This window comes from Amblyomma americanum, chromosome 1 (genome assembly GCF_052857255.1).
Source record: "Amblyomma americanum isolate KBUSLIRL-KWMA chromosome 1, ASM5285725v1, whole genome shotgun sequence".
Taxonomy (NCBI): Eukaryota; Metazoa; Arthropoda; class Arachnida; order Ixodida; family Ixodidae; genus Amblyomma; species Amblyomma americanum.
Genome location: NC_135497.1, coordinates 235,999,683 through 236,005,682, shown reverse-complemented (window position 1 = coordinate 236,005,682; position 6,000 = coordinate 235,999,683).

Sequence of the window (6,000 nt, the reverse complement as noted above, 5' to 3'; positions counted from 1 at the left end):
GTTGATGAAAGTGACATGAGTCTTCTACACCCATACTTTGTCCAAAATATCTCAGCACCTGACCTTTTACACAAAACTTAAGCGAGACCTCAACATTGATTGACAGTAATAATTTGTAATTGGGGCTGTTTTACATGCAGGGCATGCGGGATGTGGCAGCTGCTGTGCGGGCTTCAAATGGGCAGCAAGAGCTGCTCATCCAGAACGTCAACATACTGACGCTGATCCTGCAAAAGCAGCTTGACCCACGTGCACCGCATTGAATTGTTCATTTTTATTTTCGTGTTTCTATATTTATGAAAGAAGAGCTTCATTTGTTTATATTTATTCAAGAACATTTTTTTACTTCTCTGCCAGGTGCAGACTCATTGAAATATTTTTAGTTTGCATTTTAAAATTTCCGTTTTATGTGTTTATTTTTACTTACATTGTTTGCTTCTCAGCCAGTTGCAGAGATGTACCATTTTTTGTTTTTGTTTTTGAAGTGCTGGTTTATGCTTGTTTTTATTTACATTGTTTGCTTCTCTGTCAGGTTTCTGTTTTTCTATTTATTCGAGATCATCTCTGCCATGTGCCATGGCATCATTATTTTATTTCTTGTAAGCTCTGCAGGCCCGGATGCTTCACACTATTTATTTTCTTCCAATTATGTAATTTAGGCTCTGCCAGGTGTGGAAGCCTCCTATACTCTTTTATTTTCCATTCCTTTCAAATGTTTACCTGCAGCTGTGGCAGGTGCACAAGGTGCAATTTCTAGTGCTTGTTTTCTTTCATTGCAATATGTGGGCAAGTGCAATATGTGGGGCAAAGTTGTTCTAAAGTGACTGTAGTTATGATGGGCATCATAATATGGGGATTCTGGATAAATTTTGAACACTTTGATTTTGTACCTATTAAGTTTTTTTGCATATTCCTGAGTCGTTTTTTTTCGCATTACTTTTCCTGATTTTCCGTACAGTGTCCATTGTGTGCATCGTAACATGTTCAATCCTCAATAGACACGAGGAAAAATTAGGCTTGCCAGCATTCGTCCAAAGTCACTTCTGAACTAGTGTTGAATGCAGGCAAAAAAAATTTGGGGGACGCTTGAGCTCCGCCTTTAAAGGTATGATGTAACAATGTTAATGGCTCTCGTTTGTGGGTCCCTTTACAACTTCAAACGCAGCCATGTTGGCATCATCGTCTGTGATACTCGTGTGTCTTGTACACGCAACATGGTTTTTTAGTCCAGTAAAATCTACGAAGAGGAATGTCTTGTGTATCACTTGCTGTGCATTCCACCAGTTATGTAATGTGTTTCAGCAAAGTGCAAACCAGGGCTGCATCGGGCCTACAAGTATACACAACATGTCAAACCTGTGATTACTAGCATTCAAGCTGGCAGTCAAGATGAAGCCTTTTTTTAGGGAACAAGCGAGTAAGACTTAGACGGAAAACAAAGAAAACATAGGACGAGCGCTCATCCTTTGTTTCCTCTGTTTTCCGCTATGTCTTTCACACTGTTCGCCTTAAAAATGTACAGCCAACTCGCCCGTTTAGCCACAGTGTAAGATACAACTGTTCTAGTGCAATCTCTGCGCAGCACTCGACAAGGCATATGCAAATCACTGTTGATGCTGCATGCTTTTGTTTCCCTGCTGTGTGTTACAGTTGGGAAACTAGTATGAACAGCTGTGGCGAAAAAAATTATTGTGACCAACGAATAAACGTGGTGCAAAAACAAACGCTTTACTGGTGCCTAGCCGTCTCTACACCACACTTTTTCCTCGTGCACATTCATCAAACACATAGTGACCACAAGCAACTGTTTGCCTAATTTGGCACTTCGACTTAAGCAACGGCGAAAGACGGTGTACAAAGATGCATTTCACTTGTTGGATGAGCTGTTTCGGCGTGTATTTCGACTTTAGAAGGAGAAAGTGCAGTAGCTGTGCGGCAAGCTTGCTGATGCACTGAAAGGCATACTGGTGACCACTGCCGGTGGAGCAGCAGTTGGTGTGCGCACTTCATATCTTGCCACTGGAGGCTTTCAAGCACATGTAAGAAAAAGTAATTTACAAATGCTGGAATGTGGCTGCCAGTGGCCAAGGGCATCATATCACACAGGGGCTCACGCACTAGCACAGGGCAATGGCACTACCCGTAGCAAGAGTGGCTGCGACAACTCGCCACGCCAGCACGGCGAGTCATTGCAGCCACAGCTGCCAGATGGTCTAGGGCTTACTGCCGGTGGTGCTGCTGTTGCCGCTGCGGCTGCCGCTGCTGCTGTCGCCGCACCATCTGCAGGTGTGCTTGCCTCTGCGGACGGGTTGTGCCAAAGAGGCCAATGATACGGTCTCGCATGGCTCTACCACGCAGGTAGGTCATGCGGGATCCTGTCCCCGCCAAGTACCCGGCAAGCAGAGGTGGTCTATTGTTGTCAGGTTCGTCAGTAGTGTCGTCTTCGTATGCAGCCAGGGCTTCTTCAAGACAGATGTGCAACGCAGCACACGCTGCAATGATGACCACCGCCCGCTCCGGCTCGTAGTGGAGTGTCCGGTACCTCTGAAGGCACCGGAAGCGGCTTTTGAGAACACCAATGCAGCGTTCCACAACACATCGCATTGAGGCGTGTGCTGCGTTGTACTGCCCTTCTGCAGTGTTTCCACCAGGATGCCCTGACACTGGTGTGAGCAACCACGGCTCCAGTGGATATCCAGTGTCTCCTTCACGACCAAAATTTGCAGTGAAGTGTGTTGTTGCCTATGTAATAAATGATTCATATCAAGCAGCTCAAAGCCAGTATGCTGAACCAGAATTCATAGGCATGACGAAGATTCATGACTAAGGGGTACCTCTGTAAGCACAGCCTTCTAGGTTAATGATGTACTGTGATAACCTACACGACAATAACGATGTGCACACCTCTTCTGCCTTGGTGTTTTACGCTTGAAATACGATTCACTGTATAACAATGTTTGTTGTGCCTCTGCACCAGCAGTAACAGTAAATACACAAAAATAAATACGATACATCATATTGTTGCATGTCATCTATGTTATAACCCGCCTCATTTAGGTATGAGCCACTGCTGTAGCTTAATACGTGCTGTCGAAGTGGCCCGATGATCAATAGGCTGCTTACCCAGAAGAAACTCTCCATCCTCCAGCAGCCCGCGCTCCACCTTCAGACGCAGCCGTGAGTAGCGCCAAGAAAAGGCATCGTGACAAGACCCCAAGCAGCGAGGGTCGACCCCATGGATCTTCATGTCTGCGTCGCAGATCTGCGAGAAACACAGGCAGACAATCTTGGACATGAACTTCCACTGTCGAGGTCGCGGCTTTCGAACTCATGCGGTCAGAAAACCAGTCTACTCACGATCATGGTGTTCATCGCGTAGTATCCTTTGCGGCTCCAGAATGTTGCCCGGTTTGCTGGGTCTCCCCGCGGCTCTTTTATGGCAATCAGCGTGCCGTCGACGCAGCCGACGACGCCTGGGATGGTGCCGCGGGGAAGGAAGGTCGCCTTCGCTGCCGCTTTTTCCTCGGGGTGCGCCGGGAAACGCACCCATCCCTCCATCCCTTCTGTGAGCAGACTTTGCAAATGGCCACACGCCGCACGCACTTGCTCACCGTCGGTTGCGCGAGGCCGACGGTCTGTTCGTTGCCGACACACTTGAAAGCCCCCGGAGGCAAAAAAACGGACAGCGCACAGCACCCGCTGCCGCACCGACAAAGCGCTCGTCCGTACGCCTCGCAGTTCGTCTGCAAGTTCGCCGCACAACCACTCCACTTTCTCCTTATCGAGTCGAAATAACCGACGGAACAGTTCGTCCGGCAAGTCATACGCGTCCTCGTACCACGTCCTTCGTCGTTGCTGGCGCCGACGTTGCCGCCTCCTCCACCAATAAACAGCAGACGCCGCCGCCGCCATTTTCCCTCTAAAACTCTTTGGACCGACTCATCGCGGTCGCAAAAAGCAGTCTAAAACCGCGGGCATAATTAGGTGTTCAACGTCATGCGTTTTTTCTTGTCCGTGACGCAATTGCAGCTTCCCGTGACGCAACTTTTCAAAATGGCGCCAGCGACCAATAGGAGCGGGCATTTTAGAGCGCTCTCAATTGTAGAGCGGTCGGAGCGAGTTCCGTAATCCGGGCCCTGATCTGTGTGCAATTTTTCAAGTCATTCACGTCCGCTTTCTAAGGTATTAAGATGATGTTAGCGTTATTCATCTAAACATTTGACCAACATCTTCCAAATTTCCGGTACGCTCGTGGTCATAATTCATTGCGTATACGTCCATTTTATGGGAAGCACCGCTGCACCAAGCACACCTTTCTTCACATGGTCCTGCTGGGAAGACCTTTCACAAAGCCACCCCCGTTCTTATTGGCTGCCAGATGTCACGTGGCCAACGGCTGACTGAAGTAAAATGTGTCCTTGAAGCGTCTCTTCTCACTATCCATTCGTCAGGAGTGTATCAATTTGGTGCGAAAGGCCTCCGAGCAAGAAACATGACCAGGTGGCAACTCTAACAGAAAGAACATTCAAAGGAGCCTGTTCCACAGAAAACAAATGCGTTCCATGTAAGCCATCTTTAAAGGAGAATGCAGAATTTTGCGGTATGCATAAAACTACCGACACATCTGTAAACAGGTGTCGTTCCAGAAAAAGCAATCGGAGACAGATTTTAGCAGAAAGGTATGTGGAACCAATCAGCCCTACGTTGAACCGAGTCTAAAAGCGTATTTGCCATCAACCCGGCTGCAGGCGTTCTGTGTAGAGGATATCTTCATACGCCGGCTCAGGAGGCCACGTCGCGTGTATTTGAGGCCGGTAGCCTCCAGTCTGTGTAGAGTTCGACACTAGTAGGATTAACCTAAAACACGTAGTCTTTAGTGTGGCTCAGCTGCTACGGTAGCCGTTCGCTGCCTATGCTTTGATGAACACGCAAACTATTCGCCCGAGAGCTGGGTGTAACTCGCCGCATGGCAACCTCGTAGGGATCGCGCTACACCTTAAGCCCGGTCGCCGGTCTGGGGAATCAGCACGTGCACTTGATTTTTTTTTCATGCGCTTAAATCTTCAGACATTGACCTCACGATGTACAATATCAAAAGCTCCTGTTTGCTCCATGATGGCAGCTAGAAGGACGGCGGTTTTCTGACCTGTTATTGACCTTTGGCACCTCTCGTAGTGGGTGGCTCTGGTCAGCTTCGTGGCCAGTACTGTCAGATGACACAGTCCTGGCTGTTGAAGTATTGGTCGTTATTTATCGAGGATACCTGCAATTACTTCTGAACCACTGTAGAAAGAGCTAAGAGGTGAAGAATTTACTCTATAGAGAGAGAAACTAGACAAGCCCGCAACCTACCATGTGCGTCCCTTTTTTTGCTTTCTGTACTGGCCCAGTCGAAAAAAATGACGTGATGCCTGTGGCACTGACATCCATCTTTTTTTTTTAACGCGGCTGTGTTTAGGAGCACTTGCAGAATCGCCGGCCCCGGTCTTCTTCGTATAAGCCCGCCATCACTGACGCGGTGCTGCCCTACGTCAACGGTTTTACAGGCTCGACACTTTCCTTGGGGGCTGAGCTGCGGAATACCTACGAAAACAACCAGCAAGCACTCATGCATCTTCAATGCAGTTACTGGCGCAATCCAGTGCATCATACCCTCGTTTCGAAGAGGCTCTCTTTATCCCAAATTCAAAATGATTCGAACAAATTTTAGGTCCCCTTCGGGATTGAATTATGGAAATTCGAATCTATAGCAGTCAGCTTCCAAATTATTAGGAAGCGCAATGTGATTCAGTAGGATTACATTATGTATCTCACCGGTTAACAAGCCGAACGATGCAGCCCCTTCCATCACCACATAAAACATCCGCCCAGGAAAATTTCATGCCCAGCATAAACCTAAAAGAGGATCCCGTTATAGCTGTTTATTTGAGTATTTGCTAGGAGTGTGCGAATATTCGGAAGTCTCGAATACCAAAGAAAGTACCCACCTATTGGATTATT